The sequence below is a fragment of the Nicotiana tomentosiformis genome, chromosome 11 (genome assembly GCF_000390325.3).
Source record: "Nicotiana tomentosiformis chromosome 11, ASM39032v3, whole genome shotgun sequence".
Classification (NCBI taxonomy): domain Eukaryota; kingdom Viridiplantae; phylum Streptophyta; class Magnoliopsida; order Solanales; family Solanaceae; genus Nicotiana; species Nicotiana tomentosiformis.
In genome coordinates, this window is record NC_090822.1 from 16,483,229 (window position 1) to 16,505,014 (window position 21,786).

General features: G+C 39.6%; 1 non-coding gene across 1 annotated transcript; it reads left to right on the top strand.

The window, feature by feature from the left end:
- Positions 1-2,518: 2,518 nt before the first annotated feature.
- On the top strand, positions 2,519-2,625 carry LOC117277686 (small nucleolar RNA R71). The gene has a single exon (XR_004508008.1). It is a non-coding gene; the product is annotated as a small nucleolar RNA R71 (small nucleolar RNA).
- Positions 2,626-21,786: the final 19,161 nt, after the last annotated feature.

The window sequence follows — 21,786 nt, forward strand, 5'->3', positions numbered from 1 at the left end:
GTGGTTACCAAAGAAACAGGATTATATTCTCAAAAGGGATAACTACGATACATAACAATTAGGTGGGTAATAGCATATATCTCGTTCAACAAAGAAATGCCTATATCACTTCCAAGACTGAATAATTACTATTTTACTTTGCAAACACACGGGGCAAGTTCTAGACATCAAATTCAATGCAAAGAATACACAAACCTCACACACACATGTCACATAACTCACTCAGGATTGGACTACCAAGACACTCTAGTCAAAGCAGATAAGCAAAGTTAAGTATATATAATTTAAGGTACTTATACAAGAGTCAAAAACTGAGCCTAAGCATTACAAATAAAGTACTTACTATTCCCAAGGCATAATAAAGTTAAGAGATATTGCCTTCCATTCAAATCACAGCACATGGTTTCCTACTCCTAAAAACAATAAAAACTAACTACACCCGATTCACACAAAACCCTTGGAAAAGAACCGCGGCACAAAGAAAACCGAAGGGGAGATTTTTACACTACCTATAAACGAAAATCGTTTTGTCTTTTTTTCCTTTCGACCTAATCCCTCAAGAACCCTGTCGATGATATCCACCATCGGGAAAAAACAAAAATTTTAATGTTTTTTATTCAAAATTGTTTTTCTATCTCCCCACGATGTGGGATATGACTGGGTATGTTGTTGTTGTAAATTTGTTTTCTAACTGTACTATCAACAACTAACAAAAAGAAAACTAATATGCATACATACAAAGGAAACTTTAAGTTATGGTATGTCCCCCATGACACAATTAAAAAGAATAAGGTAAAGGAAACTTTCCTGAATATCTAGTCGGGGTCTGAGTCGAAGTCGGGCTCCATTCCTCGCGCCCGAACTAATGCACACATCCATGCAAACAACCTCTTCTCTTCCTTTTTGGGGTACATCCCACACTTATCTTTCTCACTCACCGTAGCCTTCTCTTTCGAGCCCTTTACTTAACACTCAACACTTGCAACTGGTTTTCCTTTATGCACTCCCTGCTCTACATCCATCTTGAAAGTCATAGTCTCTCACCCACTCTAAGCATGAGTTTTCTCTCATGTATATCTAATATTGCTCTGCCCGTCGCTAATAATGGTCTTCCTAGGATGAGGGGGACCTCCTTGTTTTCCTCCATATTCACCACTATAAAATCCATAGGAAATACGAACATATCCACCCAAACTAACACATCTTCCACTATCCCCTCGGGAATTAAAGTCGTTTGGTCTGCCAGCTGCAACGATATTGGTGCAGATCTTATCTCTCCAATCCCCTTCTCCAGTTTCCTGTAAATAGATAGAGGCATTAAATTAATTGACGCACCACAATCACATAAATATTTATCAAAATTAATAGTCAGGGAGTTTATTTTACAATTTCACACTGCAATGCTCTATGAGCTTGACCACTGAGGTCTCCTCTACTTTTCTCTTATTCGTACAGATCTCTTTCAAGAATTTAGCGTAAGAAAGCATTTGTGAGAGCACTTCTGTGAATGGTAAGTTTACATGAACCTACTTCAGCACATCCAGAAATCTCTCAAACTGCTTGTCCAGCTTTTCTCTACATAGCTTTTGAGGGAAAGGTAGCGCAGACATATGGTTGCTCTTCTCATGTTCCTCCCTTCTCGGTTTTTCTTCCTTCTTCTTTTTCTTAGCTTTCATTGGGCCTTTCTTCTTCTTATCATCATTACTTTTAAGTTGTTCCCCACTTTATTTTTCAAGTTTCACACCTTTTTGGATCGGTGTGGGTTCTTTTAACACTTGCCCACTTCTCAAAGTTACAGCATTCACTGTTTCTTTGGAATTTCTTTCAGTATCAGCAGGGAGAGTGCCTGGAACCCTCTCAGATAATATTGTTGCAATCTGTCCCACTTGCTTCTCTAAATTTCGAATTGTTTCCCATTGTATATAAAATCTTTCATCAGTTTTCATAATGAAAGCCTTCATGAGATCTTCTACACCAAACCAAACGGGTTGTTGAGGCTGAAACTGCTGCCTCGATTGATTTATATAACCAGGAGCTCATTGTCCCTTAAATCTGGGGTTGTTTTGTTGCCATGCATTAGCGGTACCACCATGTGAACTCCATGAAAAACCGGGGTGGTTCAGACGCATTGCATTAAAATTATAATTTTCCACAGCATTCACTTCCTCAGTTGAGGCTTGACACTCGTGATTAGGGTATCCTCCTCTACATATATCATAGATTGCATGAGGCTCACTTTTGATCATGGCTAAGGTCATCTTCAGTAGTTCTTTAGCCATAACATCAAGTTGTGCCTGCACAGATGTATTAGCATCAACTTGGTGAACACCAGTTCGATCTTCTTCTTTCAGCACTCTCTGAGGGCCAATGATTAGCATCTTCATATAGCTTATCAAGAATTGTAACTATCTCCTCTAGAGGATTCTTCATCAAAGGGCCTACGGCTGCATTGCTCAATGTTCTACGCGAGGCCAGTGTCAATCCATCCCAAAAGTCCTGGAGTTGCATCCAGAGATAAATTCCACTATGTTGACACTTTCTAACAATCTCCTTAAACCTCTCCCATGCTTCAAAAACAGTTTCAGTCTCTATCAGGCAAAAGTTATGGATTCCTCTTCTAAACTTGCCCGTTTTAGCTAAGAAGAAATATTTATCAAGGAATTTTCTGCTCTTCCCTTCCCATGTTCTGATCGATCCGGTGGGCAAGCTTCTAAGCCACTGCTTTGCATCATCTTTAAGTGAAAATGGGAATGCCCATAAGTACACTGCTTCTTGTAACACCCCATTATATTGAAAGGTGTTCATAATTATCTCGAAGTCCATTAGATGTATGTTTGGATCTTCGTTCATCTTTCCTCTAAAAACACAGCAATTCTGAATAGTTTGAAGAAACCCTTGCTTCAACTCGAAATTGTTAGCTGCAATTGGAGGTGGTCTAACACTTGATAAGCCTTGATTATAGAGAGGTCTAGCATAATCGCCCAGTGATCTCCTAGGAATGGGAGCTATATTCCCGAACTGGTATGCAGCCAAGGGTTGATTTTGAACGATTCTCTAACCCCTCTCTTCTTCATATATAATCTATGCATCTCTAATATCTACTTCCTCAGCACCCCGTGCAACTTTTTCTCATTGTTGGGCTGCCTCTATTGCATCCAAATCTACATTATCATCACCATTTCCAGCCATAGTTTCTTTGGTTGAGGATTGCCAGAGATTTTCTAATGTCTCAGTGAGATTTCTTTCCTTCCTCAACTATCGCAGTTGTTTTTCTATCTCTGGCTTGTATGGTAGCACTTCTTAACCAGTAATCTGCGCACAATCAAAGAACATCAAACGTAAACAGGAAAATAGAAATAAAAAGAAAGAATTCCTGAATTAGCACTACAAACAATTTCAATCACTATTGATTGCCAATCCTCGGCAACGACGCCAAAATTTTGACAAGCGCAAAATACACCCTTAAAGTCTGCTCGCTAATTAAATATAGTATAGTATAATATCGTATCCATAGGGATTGGATTTAAACAGTGTTTTCGTAGTTTCTAACTTGGTTGCTATCCAAGATGATCAACAGTTGAGATGTATAAGATGTCTAACTAAAATTAATAAGAATCTAAAGTTATTGACTAATGACAATCGAAACAAGGAATAAGCAACGAAGGTTATCAATGGGAGAAGATAGGGTTTTGATAGAATAGTTGCAAGATAATTATCTGGGATCTAACTCTAGATAATTCACTTCTAATGTTCAAGTGAGTCTCTCGAATTCACTCAATTATTAGTTCAAATGTTTCTCTCTCAATTAAGTCTTAACCTCACAAGTTGAACCAATTTAAGCAGGTGAAGATACGCAAGAATGCGTAATGGATTGGTCTTTCTGAAAACCTCTTTCGATTATTCTCTGAACTAGGTTTAATCAAAGATTCAACTAGCCTCCTTCAATTACTTAGAAGAATCAATGAACTCGACCAACAACATAATGCAAATATATCACAAGTTATGCCTCTCTCGATTACATGAACAAGTGAATATAGATGCAATAATTAATTCGTCCAAAAACGATTCAATACATAAAACTAGAATTATAATCCACAAACAATTATCAATACACCAAATCCATCAAACCCTAGAGAGAACTACTCTATAGATACGGAGGAATTCATCACAAATAAAATTAAAGTTTAGGAAAACATAAATTCAATCCAAACTCGGGTCTTGAGTGAGGAGCGATTGATGAAATCCTTGTGTTGTTGTTCTACCAACTTCTCCTTACCCTCATTAGGTCCAAAGTATGTGAAAAGTCCAAAACATAATGTTTTCCCATGTATTTATACCAAGCAGGGTCGGCCCCAGACAAAATCACTCTTTCCTAGCCGAAATAGGATTTTCACTCTGTAATTATTGCACAGGCGCGCCTCATGGGGCGACGCATCATGCGGGGGATTAGTGAGGAAATCTAGAGAGCTAACAATTTGTAGGCAGCAGGATTTTGCACAGCCGCGACGCCCCACGCGCCGCGACAAGGTACTTTTCTAAGAGTACGACTTCAAACTTGACTTTTGATCTCCATACTTGGTCCTTGACCCCCGAACACGATCCCCTTTTAATCCCTTTGGCTTTTACTCAGACTTCAAAGCTCCAAATAGCTCGAATTAGCTCCACAACATCTACATAGCTCGGAATAACTGCTGCAAGGCATAAAACACACTATAAGTATAAAACACTACCAATTAAAGCTCAAACACAAATAAAGTGCAGTGATTTAGAGTGCAATAACCGACTAAAACATGCGATTATAGGCTATCATCAATCACCGATCATGCTGAATCTCAAAAGAAGTTGACCACTCAAGTACCTAAAATGAGACCAAATGAATGGAGGAGTGAACCTGAATATCCGTAGAAGTTCATCATAGGAATTCCAAACGATGGAATGAAAACCAGGGGAGCCCTCAAGAAAAAGGCCAACATCGCACTTATATCTCAAATCGAATCAAAGAAGGTTGATGAAGCCTTAAAGGACTCCATCTGGGTAAAATCCATGCAAGATGAACTTGATCAATTTGGCAAAAATCAAGTATGGAAATTAGTGCCTAAGCCAGCTAATACTGCAATCATTGGAACTGAATGGGTATTCAGATTCAAGTTGAATGAAGATTGAAATGTAGTTAGGAGCAAAGCCAGACTAGTTTCTCAAGGCTACTCACAACAGGAAAGAGTCGACTATGATGAAACATTTGCTCTGGTAGCTCGGTTAGAATCAATTCGTATATTACTTGCATATGCTTCATTTAAAAGTTTCAAACTATTTCAAATGGATGTTAAAAGGGATTTTAAATGATTTTATTGATGAGGAGGTATATGTAAAACAACCTCCTGGTTTTGACAACTCACAATTCCTTTACCATGTGTATAAGTTGACTAAAGCACTCTATGGACTTAATCAAGCCCCTCGATCTTGGAATGAAAGGCTAAGATCTTTTCTAACTGATCATGGATTTACCAGAGGTAAAGTAGATACTACATTATTTATCAAAAGATCCTCCGAAGGTAATCTCATTATTCAAATTTAAGTCGATGATATTATTTTTGGAAGTACTAACTCTGTTTTGTGCAAGGATTTCTCAAATCTCATGCAGAGTGAGTTCGAAATGAGTATGATGGGAGAACTCACATTCTTCCTTGGACTTCAAATTCAGCAATTCGGAAGAGGCACATTTATTTTTCAGACGAAGTACACTAAGGAGTTGATTCAAAAATTCGGCATAGGCAATGCTAAAGCACTTGGAACGCCTATGAGCCCATCAACCACTCCAGATAATGATGAGAAAGTAAAATCAGTGGACGAATCTAAGTATCGTGGAATGGTTAGATCACTACTATACTTAAATACTAGTCGACTAGATATCACGTTCAGTGTGTGTAAATGTTCTAGGTTTCAATCAGCTCCTAAGGACTCACCTTTAATCGTAGTAAAGCGAATACTTCGCTGTCTTATCGAAACTACCTCTCATGGACTATTGTATCCACGTTCTAATAATTTTAAATTTGAATGATTTTCAGATGTTGATCTTGCAGGTGACAAAAAGACAGGAAAAGCACCAGTGGAACATCAAGTGCTGGGAAAAGTATTAATTTCCCGGAATAGCAAGAAACAAGGATCAGTAGCCTTGTCCAAAACCAAGGCAGAGTGCATTTCCATTAGACAATATTGCGCTCAACTACTCTGGATGTCCCATCAATTTGGTGACTATGAATTATCTTTTAAACCTATTCAAATATTTTGTGACAATTCTAGTGGTATATGTCTTTCAAAGAATCCTGTACATCATTATAGAGCTAAGCATATAGACATCAAGCACCATTTTATTAGAGATCATATTCTTAAAGGAGATATAGAATTAATGTTTGTTAGCACTAATGATCAATTAGCAGACATTTTTACAAAATCCTTACTTGAAGATAGATTTTGTGTTTTACGAGACTTGCTTTGCATTATTTCACTTAGTACCCAAAATTAGGACCTATGTGTTACTAATTATTTTTACTGCCACTTTTTATTTATTTCCTCATGTGTGTAAGTATCAATAATGATGCGCCTCCGATTTTCCTTCTTTTCACGCCTCTTTAGGAAGGGAAATCAATCATCACGTCTATTCACTGACACATTTTCCTTTTCTGCACTCAATTGTCAAACTCACTACTTTTTAGTTCCCTCCAACACTTTCACTCTCTCACATCGGTTCTATCGCACTCAAACCCTTCTTCTCCACCCATCAATGGCGAAAAATTCCAAAAACTCTTCTGCCTCCACTCGAAAGATTACTCGCTCCAAATCAAAACCCTCGTCAAAGTCTCTAGCACCAGTCAATTTAGGGTCAGATCACTCAAAAGACTTTGCCTCTTCACAGGCAGAACTTTTCGATGACGCACGTTGTTTGAACGACAAATCCCTAGGAAAAGACCACATAGAAGATAATCTTGAGTCGTTCATGCCAAAGAAACCCAAAACAGACCTCACAAGGTCTCTAGATTCTGACATCAACTTTTGGGACACCCCAAATAGTGACACCTTCATCGCATTCAAGGACAAACCAATAGCCTATGGCATGGTTATTGATCTGGATGACATGGAAAGCCTCAACTACTAGGTAAAGGAACCCTTCAATTTTCAAGTTTGGAAAAACTTTCTCTCTTTACCTCCTCCAAAGGTTTATAAATCCCTAGTTAAAATATTATATGCAAATCTTTGTTCCCAAAACCTGACAAATTAGAGTCTTTAGTTCTTGGTAAGCGTATTGTTCTAGATTGTGCCCTGTTTGATTCAATTTTTCTGTGTAAGTGTTCTGGATTCTTAATTTTGCTCAAAAACACCTGGCCTAAAGACTTTGAAATTTCTCTTGACTAAGCAAAATGATGCATAGCTGAATCACACAACGATTCCCTTCCTAGTCAATTAGGCCCTAGTGATGTAATCTTTGAAACTCGAGTTCTCTCACACATTATGGCAACAACCCTTTTTCCATGTACAAGATCATTCTATAGCTTATCCCAACGGGATACCTTTCTTGTTTATTGCCTCATGACTAAACATAAAGTTAAGTTGTCCTCCTTGGTTATCAACTTCATAATTGAGAGTGCTAGTGATCCCACTAACCTTCCTTACGGTATGGTTATCACCCACCTCCTCGAAGCCCACAAAATATCCCTTTCCAACTATCCCTTTGTTACAGTCACCGGGTCCTACAACTATAGAGCCTTTGCTAGCATTGAATATGTTGTTGTGAAGGGCACTTGGATAAAGAAGCAAGAAGGAGAAGCTAAGGTTACTCAGACTTACTCCAAATCCAAAACATTTATTTCTCATCCTAATGCTTGTGACCCTGATCTTATGGAAAAGTTAAATATTATCGATCACAAGCTGACCATCATCAAGGATCTGCTGGTCTCCACTCAAACAACAATTGGAGATATTCATTACATATCAAAGGAGACAGGTTCTGATGTCTCCAAGAAAAGAGTCAGAATTCTCAGGATAGCAGAGAACGCAGTCAAAGCCTTCAAGGAAATGCATGACATGATCAATGAGATATCAGTCACAGTGAATGCTAGCTTTGATCGTCTCACGGAGGCTATCTGCAACACCCCTACTTATTTTCTATGTCGCTACATTTGTGGGTGGATGGATGTTTAAGACAATACTTTGTTTTGTGTTTTTTTAGACTGGATTTGTCAAGACCCAAAATTCTTGATAGGTCGTGATGGCGCCGGGCACTACTATCAAGCAAGCCAACACCGATAATTAGTAAATTCTCATTTTTAATATTTCTAAAAATCATAAATTTCCTTCAATTAAATAATAAATGATGACCTTCACAGAGTAAATAATAATATTTTTCGCACATTTCAATACTGAATGATTCCATAATCATCTCAGAACCCGGTTTCACAACAGCATGAGCATTTACTAGGGAACAAAATAAAATACAATAACTGTCCGGAATACAAATTTTGACAGAAAAGAAAATACAAATACTCTAAACGAGACTCTGCTGGCTGCGGATCGTCTCACAAGATGCAGCTCACCTAAGTCCCCGTATCAACCGTGGTGCTATGCTCACAAGGCCACTAGCCATACATGTACATGTACAACAAAATGTACAGCGAATGTAGTATGAGTACGAAAATAATGCGAACCCAGTAAGTATCTCATCTAACCTCGAAGAAGTAGTGACGAGAGGTCGACTTCGACACTTACTAGTGGTCCAATAATATCAGGTACAATAAAGAAGTGAATAAATATGAAACCGAGTAAATGTATGAAATAAACATGTATAAAATACGTGGTATAGTTTCCCTCTTTACAATTTTACTCAAGCTCTCAACTAGCAAGTTCCCTCCGTAACCGGAGCATATATATAGAGATAGTGGATCTCATCAAAGAGGTTGTCATAATTAAAATCAGGGAAAAACCTCAGATACACTGGCATGGTGCCAAATATTACGCACGATTCCATGAGGATAATTTATATAGGAAATGCCGAGGCATACGGCCCGATCCAACATAAAAGTAAACTGTGCACTGCCGAGGGTTGAACGGTGCAAACCATAGATACATATGTTAACCTGCCGAGGCGAACATCCTGCTCCCATGAGAGTGTGGTACATAAATCCTGTTGAGGCGAACGACTCGATCCCATAAGAGTAGTAGGAAATACCCCGCTCGCGAATCATACGTGCGACGCGGTCAAACATGAATTTAAGGAATCACCCTGCTCGCGGATCATACTTGCAACGCGGTCAAATATAAATTTAACATTAAAATCATATCTCTTTCTTGATTCTTTTCAAAATAAGGGAAATTAATCTTGTAGTTTTTTAATGAAATTACCCCGCTCGCGAAACATACATGCGACGCAGTAACACATAGATTTCTTTAGCTTTTATGATATTCCTCAATTCTTTTTGAAATTATGAAGTTCAAATGAAACCTTTTAAATCTTAAGTTCTTCAATTTCAACTCTTTTCAAATCATTTAATAAGCAGACTCAATCTGGCTCCCTCTCAAGGCAAATAATATACATAAATCAATAACAATATCAACAAGGCATGATGTGAGCCTAAAACTACCCGGACATAGGCATAGCTAGTAGCTACGTACGGACTCTCATCACCTCGTGCGTACGTAGCCCACACAAATAGAAGCACACAATAATTTAGTTTACCTATGGGGTTAATCCCCTCTTACAAGGTTAGAAAGGAGACTTACCTCGCCCCGTAGTTCCATAACTGGCTTCCGAGCCCTTCAAACAACTCGAATCGATACACAACGCTCCAAAACTAGCAATTAATTATGATAACCCATTAATATACACTCGAATACTCATTATAATCTAATTTATAGCAATTTCTAACCCCGATCGAAAAGTCGATAAAAATCATGCCCGGGCCCACGTGCCAGGATTCTGAAAAGTTTCGAAGATAAACTTTACTCATAACCTCACGAACTCAAATATATAGTTTATTCTCAATTCTATGCCCAATTTCGTGGTCAAAATCCAAAATACTAAATTCTAGGTCTTCTACCAAAAAACCCCACAATTTATACTAATTTCCATGTTCCAATTCATGTGTTTAACTCACATATGGGAAGAAATCATTTACCTAGAATTGCTTGTTGAAAATCTCCCCTTGAAGCTCTCCAAAATTGTCCATGCAAATTGAAAATGGGAGAAAAATGGGCCAAGTCCCGTTTTTTATAAAAACTCTTCTGCCCAGCAACATTTTCGCACCTGCGGAACAGTAGCCGCACCTGCGGCTTCGCAGGTGCGAGGTTCCCTTCGCTTCTGCGGATTCTTTCGCTTTTGCGGTCAACTCCTTCGCTTCTGCGCTTGCGCAAATGCGGCCAATACTCCACACATGCGGTCCTTCCCCTGACTGCCCAACCCCGTATCTGCGACTCCTAGGCCGCTTCTACGGTCCGCACCTGCGGCCAAAACCTCGCAGGTGCAGTTACACCAGATATCAGCTACCTCAATCTCAAATTCCATTTTTGATCCGTTAACTACCCGGAATCCAACCGAGGCCCCCGGAACCTCAACCAATTATACCAACACGTCCCAAAACACATTACGAACTTGCTCGAGGCCTCAAATCACATCAAACAACGCTAAAATTATGAATCACACCCCAATTCAAACTTAATGAACCTTCAAACTTCTTCGTTCGATGCCGAAGCCTATAAAATCACGCCCGGTTGACCTCAAATTTTGCACACAAGACACTTTTGACATTACGGACTTACTCCAACTTCCGCAATCGGGATTCGACCCTGATATCAAAAATCCTCAAATTTCTAACTTCCACCAAATGACCCCAAAATGACCTACGGACCTCCAAATCCACTTTCGGATGCTCTCCCAATACCAGAATCACCATAAAGAGCTACTCCCCGACTCGAAATCCCAAACGGACATCGATAACACTATAATGCACTGCAACCTAAATTTATGAATGTTTTCCCAAGTGCTAACTTACACAATAGGCGACGAAATGCTCCCGGGTCATCCAAAACCCGATCCGGACATACTCCCAAGTCCGAAATCATCATACGAACCTGTTGGAACCTTCAAATCCTGATTCCGAGGCCGTTTACTCAAAAATCCAACCTTAGTCAATTCTTCCAACTTAAAGCTTCTAAAATGAGAATTTTCTTTCCAAATCTATTCTGAACTTCCCGAAGTTCAATTCTGACCGCGCGTACAATTCATAATACCCTAAGCGAAGTTGCTCATGGCCTCAAACAGCCGAACGACGCGCTAAAGCTCAAAACAACCGGTCGGGTCATTACATTCTCTCCCACTTAAACATACGTTCGTCCTCGAACGTGCTAAGAACTGCTCTGGAGTTGTCTGAAATCGCTGTTCAATACTTCGTGCACCTATCTGTGCTACCGCAACTCAGTTGAGCACACTAGCTCGAGCTAATCTGAAGATTTTCCCTTTTACTTTGTCAAATAGGCCTTAGAGCTCTATTCCAACTTCCGGAATTCTCTGCCAGGCCTTCTTCCATCATACGAACACCGTATCAATCTCTATGCGATGCACCAATACATGACTGCATACCTTTGCTGAATCCACACTATGCACTGCATAACTTACATAACCATAATAATATCCTATGACAACAATAACTGAAATTTCACGAATCCGATGCTCACAATGCGTCTCATGGCATATATAAGTATTGTTCTAACTCCTGCAATACCTCCACAACGGAAAAGATGTTTATAAATTCGTAACCAACTGCCGAGTCAACAAATCATCGAGTCTCTCCTCATGACTAGAATCATCACCTCATTATGAACCAAATAATGATATTTGCTCTTTAATAAACTGCATACAATCCGATCGCACTGATCCTAGATCCGCTAATCTTGTCTCACCCAGTATAAGATACTCAATCCATAAGTCACCTCAGACAGGACCAAAAATCTCATATGATGCCACAAGCTACCAGCTCAAATGGGATACATAAGGAAAACCAGCTCTGGAAAGGACTAGTCAACCCACGTAACTAATTAAACTACTGCAATGGCGTTATGAACCTTCCTCAGAAAATGAGAAACAAAATACACAAGAATAGATATAGGGGAAACTATACACAACATCACACTGTTGCGGCGTGCAACCCGATCCAAACAACATACCCATGGCGGCGTGCCACCCGATCCACACATAAAATCTATATAAGGAGATACTTACCGAGCTAGAATGCTCATCACTACAAAAATACTTGAATATCGGCCACAAGCATGCCAAGTGCATAATACCATCCCTGGGGAGACAGATAGCGCCATACGCTACAAAACTCAAGCACAACTAAGGAGTGATATATGATCTAGATCTCAAGAGCCATCCTGCTCATACAACACCATCGCTACGCGGAACCTCAACACATGTGCAATTTAATTCATCAAGCTGTCTCACAACTCACACAGAACAATATTGTATTACACGAAATGGCCGACGACAAAGTATCATTCAACGTCCGAATACCCCTACATAAGGAGCGTTATGCTGAAATGAACACACCCGGCCTGATATAGAGCCCATATTCATAATTAGATCCATCCACAGACCTCAAGCCGATTCTGATCGCACCGCACTAGGCTAATAACCTTTCAAGGGTCCATAATAGCCCCTCCTTTTTAACATACAAGAACGGCCGCCAAATTCGGAACAAACTTCCATAATCCCACTGGCCACACTAAGACTGTGAAGCAAATCAAAAATCCGCAAATCATAACTCAAGCCTCTTACACAAGACACCCATCTCAGGTGACACTAAAGACAATACTAGCTGGTTCCAACCATCTGGCTCCTCCCTCGCTCATCCGAGCGCGTGACATTCTTGCCAACACCGAGCCGCGGTCGTGATCCTTAGCTTCTAATTCCCACGCTACTCACGGAACTTAATCATGACAATACGCAAGAGTACAAGAATCTCATCATAACTCTTGAACTACTAATAGGGTAAACACTTCATCATATAGAAACCTTTTTACTTAACTCATTTCAGAGAACCTTTGCAACCCGTGACTGAATTCCCAAAACCGCAAAAATTACCAACCACAAGTAGTGGTCTAAACCACCATAACTCTTCCGGGATCCATCTACACATGACAGGCCATAGCACTCGAATGCTTACAAATAAATCAAATTACGGCGGATGTCAAGCCTCGCACGTAATGCCACAAATCACGTGTATAACTTAATACGCTGAAGGAACTGATTACTACAACCATCATGCCAATTCAATCGTTGTTAACTCGTACATCCATTCTGATATTTTCTGTATGAGTCCGAAGTTATTTTCTCCCATTCCGCCAATCCTACCCCGCAGGTCAAAGATAACATAGAACACTCCAAGCCCCCCTTTCACAATCCACCGCAAAAGCTCGATACTAAACCATATTGCGGACTCGAAATCCTTAGGCACCACAATTTAACCGTTGAATTTACTAGGGTTGTTGTTGAGAGTCACCCACTCTGACTCAGTCCCGAATATAATCTACTCCAAGACTCTTCTAGCATATAAACACCCTCTCAAGGAAACACTCGGCTGAATCACCTTTCTTGTAAATCACCTCTACATGAAGCGTAAATCCTGAGTCTTCCCAAGCCTGAACATAAATCGTTTAAGGCTGAATATAGCACATATTTTCCCAAATCCTTTGCTCAAATTACTGCTAATATTTTCTTTCCGTAGTTGTAATAACCCTCCAATATGCCAATAACCAGAAATTTCACAAATAAACAACCATGTGATCCAACTGTAGGCCGTGGGACTCTCCCACTTAGCTTGGAGACACTTATTACATAACTCTGGAACCCACAAAGTTTCCATATCCTCTATTGGCATGACCTTGCACAATCAAACCGCTAAAGTCCTTGAAATCTTTCTGTTAGACCTTTCATGAACACTTTGAATTACCAGCCACATTTACATATTTGACCTCTTACTAGTTAGCCAGTAGAATTCTTCGTAGAATCTTCGTCAACACCACGCGACCGCTAACCTGCTCATAGGAAATAATCCACCTGTGGAAATTAAATGCCGACATCTTCTAACGTCACTGCACTGGATGCAATTACTATGAAATCAGTAACCCATCTTGAGCCCGTGCTCATTCATCAACTGTACAAGTCCGTTCACTCCCCATTGACATTTCAAAAATTGCAACAACACATTCCAAATCCTCCAACGTCGTTGCACTGGATACAATTACTATGAAATCAGTAACCCATCCTGAGCCCGTGCTCATTCATCAACTGTACAAGTCCGTTCACTCCCCATTGACATTTCAAAAATTGCAACAACACATTCCAAATCCAAAGTCATGTTGTACCCTTCTTCATGTCAAGCAACTCTTTTCTGTTGTATCCCATCTCCCGCTGAATAATAGCCAATATTTCAAATTAAGCCCATAGATCTAGTCACTGTCCACCATGAATCCCAAATCACTCCATACTTTCCTCAAGGCGTGTAGCTATCCTATCACAGAACCCACATGTTACTCTGCCACTCTCCCACTTTGGTCAAACTAACTCCTTTAAGCAACTACTCGATTTCTGCTTCTTACACCTGGCCTTCTAGAAACTTTAACCACTGCATGACGCCTCCCACATGTCCTTCCTCATCCTTCGCCGTCCAATTGTTGCCTTTAATCAAAATACCTCTTTGTAGCATTTGAAACAATAGATCACTACTACCTTCGAACCTTTTCGAAGGTCATAATTCTCGAGCCATCAACATTAAAAATACCCATTCGATTCCGAAATTGCTGCACTCTGCTATCTCTGATGACTACTTCCCTGGCATCATCTCACACTATTCTGCCCCGAAGGAAATTGATGAAGACCATAACACCGGCGAACTTAACACATTTAATCAAAGACGACGACACCACATCACAAATGAAAATTCCACCACGCTCGAAAATACCAAGTCTCGTTACCTCATCAATCCAAGCTTGAACATTCATAGTCCGACTGCCTTTCCTCCGCCAGAATAAAATACTAAATCTCTAAATCTTGCACTGAGTAAACATCCTTCCAAGTCATTCATTGCTTCAACGTATAGACAAGTATCTTACCATTACACCACACTGTGCGATTGCAATGCACGAATCGACATAACAATCAATGCCAAATCTCGAAACTCAGGTAGTACTGATACTGAGCTAAAATGACAGAACGGCTTTCCACAAGGCGACGATAATAGCCCAATCAATTACGCAGAGAGAAACATCCTGCACCACATTTGTAGCACCATTACGATTCCTTGGTTCCCAATTAATAGCAAGCGCTTCACGTCGCATAAGATTGAATAGGAAAGAAATAAAGTCATAAGCCTCAGAGGGATCGAATTGCACGATGAGGAATCAAGAAGGGAAGTTCTCCTAACAACCCTGTAGCCTCTCGAAGATAAGTACCGACGTCTCTGTACCGATCCGCAAGACTCTACTAGATTTGTTCATGACCCGTGAGACCTAAGTTAACTTAGTGCTCTGATACCATGTTGTCACGACCCAAAATCCTTGAAAGGTCGTGATGGCGCCGGACACTACTGCCAGGCAAGCCAACACTGATAATTAGTAAATTCTCATTTTTAATATTTCTGAAAATCGTAAATTTCCTTCAATTAAATAATGAATGATCAACTTCACAGAGTAAATAATAATATTTTTCGCAAATTTCAATATTGAATAATCCTATAATCATCCCAAAATCCGGTGTCACAAGAGTATGAGCATTTACTAGGGAATAAAATAAAATACAATAACTGTCCGGAATACAAATTTGGACAGAAAAGAAAATACAAATACTCTAAAAGAGACTCTGCTAGCTGCGGATCATCTCACAAGATGCAGCTCCCCTAAGTATCTGTATCAACCACGCTACTACACTTACAAGGCCACTAGCCATACATGTACATGTACAACAAAATGTACAGTGAGTGTAGTATGAGTACGAAAATAACGTGTACCCAGTAAGTATCCCATCTAACCTCAAAGAAGTAGTGACAAGAGGTCGACTTCGACACTTACTAGTGGTCCAATAATATCAGATACAGTAAAGAAGTGAATAAATATGAAACCGAGTAAATGTATGAAATAAACATGTATAAAATACGTGGTATAATTCCCTTTTTTACAATTTAACTCAATCTCTCAACTAGCAAGTTCCCTTCGTAACCGAAGTATATATATAGAGATAGTGGATCTCATCAAAGAGGTTGTCATAATTAAAATCAGGGAAAAAACTCAGATACACTGGCCTTTTGCCAAATATTACGCATGATTCCATGAGGATAATATATGTAGTAAATGTCGAGGCATAAGGCCTGATCCAACATAAAAGTAAATTGTGCACTGCCGAGGGTCGAACGACGCGAACTACAGATGCATCTATTAACCTGCCGAGGCGAACGGCCCGCTCCCATGAGAGTGTGGTACATAAATCCTGCCGAGGCGAATGGCCCGATCCCATAAGAGTAGTAGGAAATACCCCGCTCGTGAATCATTCGTGCGACGGGGTCAAACATGAATTTAAGGAATAACCCCACTCGCGGATCATACTTGCGATGCGGTCAAATATTTTTACATTAAAATCATATCTCTTTCTTGATTCTTTACAAAATAAGGGAAATTCAACTTGTAGTTTTTTAAGGAAATTACCCCGCTCGCAAAACATACATGCGACGCGGTTACACATAGATTTCTTCAGCTTTTATGATACTCAATTCTTTTCGAAATTACGAAGTTCAAATGAAACCTTTTAAATCCTAAGTTCTTCGATTTCAACTCTTTTCAAAACATTTAATAAGAAGACTCAATCTCGCTCCCTCTTAAGGAAAACAATAAACATAAATCAATAACAATATCAACATGGCATGATGTGAGCCTAAAACTACCCAGACGTAGGCATAGCTAGTAGCTACGTACGGACTCTCGTCATCTCGTGCGTACGTAGCCCCCACAAATAGAAGCACACAATAATTTAGTTCACCTATGGGGTTAATTCCTTCTTACAAGGTTAGAAAGGAGACTTACCTCACCCCGTAGTTCCAAAACCGGCTTCCGAGCCCTTCAAACAACTCGAATCGATGCACAACACTCCAAAACTAGCCAATAATTATGCAAACCCATTAATATACACTCGAATACTCCAATTTATAGCAATTTCTAACCCTTATCAAAAAGTCGATAAAAATACCCTCGGGCCCATATGCCCGGATTCCGAAAATGTTCGAAGATAAACTTTACCCATAACCTCACGAACTCAAATATATAGTTTTTTCTCAATTCTATGCCAAATTACGTGGTCAAAATCCAAAATACCAAATTCTAGGTCTTCTACCAAAAATCCCCACAATTTATACTAATTTCCATGTTCCAATCCATGTATAATTCATGCATTTAACTCACAAATGGGAAGAAACCACTTACCTAGAATTGCTTGATGAAAATCTCCCTTGAAGCTCTCCACAATTGTCCAAACCAAATGAAAATGGATCAAGTTTCGTTTTTTATAAAAACTCTTATGCCCAGCGATATTTTCGCACCTGCGGAACAGTAGCCGCACCTGCACTTCTTCTCTTCGCTTCTGCGGCTTCTTCCACTTTTGTTGTCAACTCCTTCGCTTTTGCGCTTGTGAAAATGTGGCCAATACTCCGCACCTGCGGTCCATCCCCTGACTGCCCAACCCCGCATCTGCGACTCGTAGGCCGCTTCTACAGCTCCGCACCTGCAGCCAAAACCTCGTAGGTACGGGTGCACCAGATATCAGCTCCCTCAATTCTTCCTCAAATTCCATTTTCGGTCCGTTAACCACCCGGAATCCACCCGAGGCTTCCGGGACCTCAACCAATTATACCAACACGTCCCAAAACACATTACGAACTTGCGTGAGGCCTAAAATCACATCAAACAATGCTAAAATCACGAATCACTCCCCAATTCAAACTTAATGAACCTTAGAACTTCAAACTTCTTTGTTCGATGCCGAAGCCTATCAAATCACGCCCGATTAACCTCAAATTTTGCACACAAGTCACGTTTGACATTGCGGACTTATTCCAACTTCCGAAATCGGAATCCGACCCCGATATCAAAAGGTCCACTTCCGGTCAAACTTATCAAAAATCCTCAAATTTCTAACTTTTGCCAAATAACCCCAAAATGACCTATGGACCTCCAAATCCACTTCCGGATGCTTTTCCAATACCAGAATCACCATACGGAGCCACTCCTAGACTCGGAATCCCAAACGGACATCGATAACACTATAATTCACTACAACCTAAATTTATGAATTTTTTCCCAAGTGCTAACTTCCACAATAGGTCCCGAAATGTTCCCGGGTCATCCAAAACCCGATCCACACATACGCCCAAGTCTGAAATCATCATACGAATCTGTTGAAACCTTCAAATCCCGATTATGAGGTCGTTTATTCAAAAATCCAACCTTAGTCAATTCTTCCAACTTAAAGCTTCCGAAATGAGAATTTTCTTTCCAAATCCACTCTAAACTTCCCAAAGTTCAATTCTGACCGTGCGTACAAGTCATAATACCCGAAGCAAAGTTTCTCATGTCCTCAAACCGCTGCATAATGCACTAGAGCTTAAAATGACCGGTCGGGTCGTTATAGGATTTCTAGTCATTGGTTGTACTGTTTAGACAATTATATCTGCTCTAGCATGCTTAACTAGTTAACTATTACTTGCTTTGACATAGCTTTGCCAGTATGATGCTTTTTGTTGATACTAAAGGGGGAGAATAAGATTTATATGTACAATTTCTGATTTTATGGCTACCCAGTTGAGGGTGAGTCGACTTATAAGAATACATGTCCACATTGGAGAAGATGTCCAGTTGACGGGGAGTCGACTACAATAGAAGAAGAGCCGACTAATATGGACAGAGAAGTAAATTGATTTTATCTTATTATTTTGTCATCATCAAAAAGTGGGAGATTGTTAGATCCAAGTTTCAATGATGAAAACATAACATAATCTCTATTCACATGTACATTACATGAGCAAAGGAAAGGACAAGAAAGATTGTCAAATATATATATGAAGGAAGACAAGAAAGGAAGGAGCAAAGGGAAAGAAGAACAAGATCTCCAAATATCTGACAGCCCATACGAAGGAAGATAAGATAGGAAGGACCAAAATTAGAGGAGTTCAAGATTTATAAGAATTTGCCTATTATATCTACCAAAAATCTAAAGAATTCTATCAAGACCGCCAGTCAAGACTCAAATCAATAGAAGCTCCACACTTATTCTTGCCTACAAACTTGATTTTGCCACCCAAATATTTGGGAGTTCATCCGGTGTTTTACGTTTTCATGCTTCGGAAGTACTATGAGGATCCGTCACATCTGTTGGATTTTAGCTTGGTGCAATTAGACAAGGATTTGACATATGATGAGGAGCCAGTGGCCATTATGGATTGGCAGGTTTGAAAGCTAAGGTCGAAAAATATGGTATCAGTGAAGGTTCAATAGAGAGGTCAACGAGTCATGGAGGCGAGTTGGAAGACTGAGCATAATATACGGAGCAGATATCCTCACCTTTTTTATATCCCAGGTATGATTCTACACCCGTTTGAGGATGAACATTTATTTAGGGGGGGAGAAAGTAACGACTCGACCGGTCATTTTGTATATTTGAGCCCAGTTTACCCATTTAATGCTTCTTGTGTGCTTAGTTTTTCTTTTTTGACTTGTGGGGATAGTTGGTTTGGTTTCGGAAAGGTTTCGGAGTGAATTGGAACACTTAGTTCCATGGTTATAAGCTTGAGTTACAAGAGTTGACCAATGTTTGACTTTTATGTTGACAACCTTGAATTCATGTTGTGATGGTCCCAATAAGTTCGTAAGGTGATTTTGGACTTAGGCATATGCCCGAATTTGGATTTGGAGGTTCCTAGGATGATTTTTCTCTTTTTGCCAAAGGTTCGCATTTGAAGGTTTAGAAATATCATAAGTTTGACCATGAGTTGATTGATGCTATCAGATCCGGATTGTTTTTCTGACACAGGGAATAGGTTCATTTTGTCAATTGGAACTTGTGTGCAAGGTTTGGCCTCATTCTGAGTTGGTTTAGTAGGAATCAGACGCTTGGTTGTGAATATTGGAATTCTTGAGTTTTAAAGTTTGCATGATGCATTTTGGTGTTCGATTTGTGGTTTTTTATATTATTTTGATGTCCCGAGCTTAGGAGCGACTTCATAAGAGGTTTATGTACTTGTGAGGATGTTTGGTGTGGGGCTCAAGGGGCTCGAGTGACTTTCAGATTGATTTCGTAGTGGTCTGGGAAGAACTTCAGTTTGCTGGTGCTGCAGACCTTGCATCTGCGAAGGTAAGGATCACATTTATGACATCTATTAGGGGCAAACTGGGTTTGCATTTGCAAGGTCAGGGTCGCATTTTCTGAGGTCTCATTTGCGAGCCTCAGCTCGCAAATGGGGCATCCACAGCTGGTTAATAGCTGAGTATTTCGGGACTTAGACACATTTATCGTATTTTGATACCTAGGCTTGGTGAGGGGCGATTTTTGGAGAAGATTTTCACACAAGGCTATTAAGCGAGTGATTTGAACTTAATTTTGATATCATATCTTGATTTCTCATGGATATTTACACTGAAATCATTAAATTTGGAAGGGAACTTTTAAGGTTTTTTGACTATGTTTAGAAAAATGAAAATTTGGGGATTTGAGAGTCGATTTGGACTTAGTTTTGGAAACTAATTACATATTTGGACTCGTGGAGTTATGGATAGTCAGGATCTACCCCTTGACTTGGGTTTTAAGCGTGTGGGTTCAGGGTTGAGTTTTGTGGACTTTTCGGGAATTGGGTAAAGATTGAGACCTTATTATTTGTAATTGATTCCTTTAGCATTGTTTGATGTTATTGAGTCGTTTTTGGATAGATTTGAGCCAGATGGAGGTGAGTTTTAAAGGAAATGCATTTTTGGAGTATTAATTTGGCTTGTTAAGGTAAGTATCTTGTCTAACCTTGTGTGGGGAGTTCTTTTGCTTATTCATGTTATGTGAAAAGTGGCATGCACGTGAGGTGACGAGCGTGTACACAGGTGCTATGTGTGAATTATGACCGGATTAGACCTTAGACTATTAATATACCTTAATTTTATACGATGCATTATAAGAAACATGATTAATCACTCTATGACTACATGAACTTGTGTGTTACAAATTGATTTTGTCATAGTCATGCTTTATATGTTGTACTCTAGAATCTTATGATTATCATGTCCTTTGGCACTTGTTAACTAATTATGAGCATATGTCTTCGATGGTGATTTGACTTGTTGATTTGTTGTGGTTGTGGCACATGTGGACATGTTGGGTGGATAATTTGGGTGTTAGCATGAGATTTTTGCCATTGGATTGTGATTGATATTGTTATTATGTCAGTGTACGGAGCAGTGGATATTGACAATCCGGAGCAATAAGGGTGAATATTGTCATTTGTGGAGCAATAAGGATGGATATTGATATTTCGGAGCGATAAGGGTATATATTTCTTTGTTGTCGGGGTACGAAGTGATAAGGGTGAATATGATTATTATGATAGAAAATGTGGGTATGAGGTGCCATATGTTTGTGTTTCTAATTGATGATTTGTTGTCAAAACTAGACTTTTCTTGCATTGAGTTGTTATCACATGTTCTAAAGGAATTTTTAAT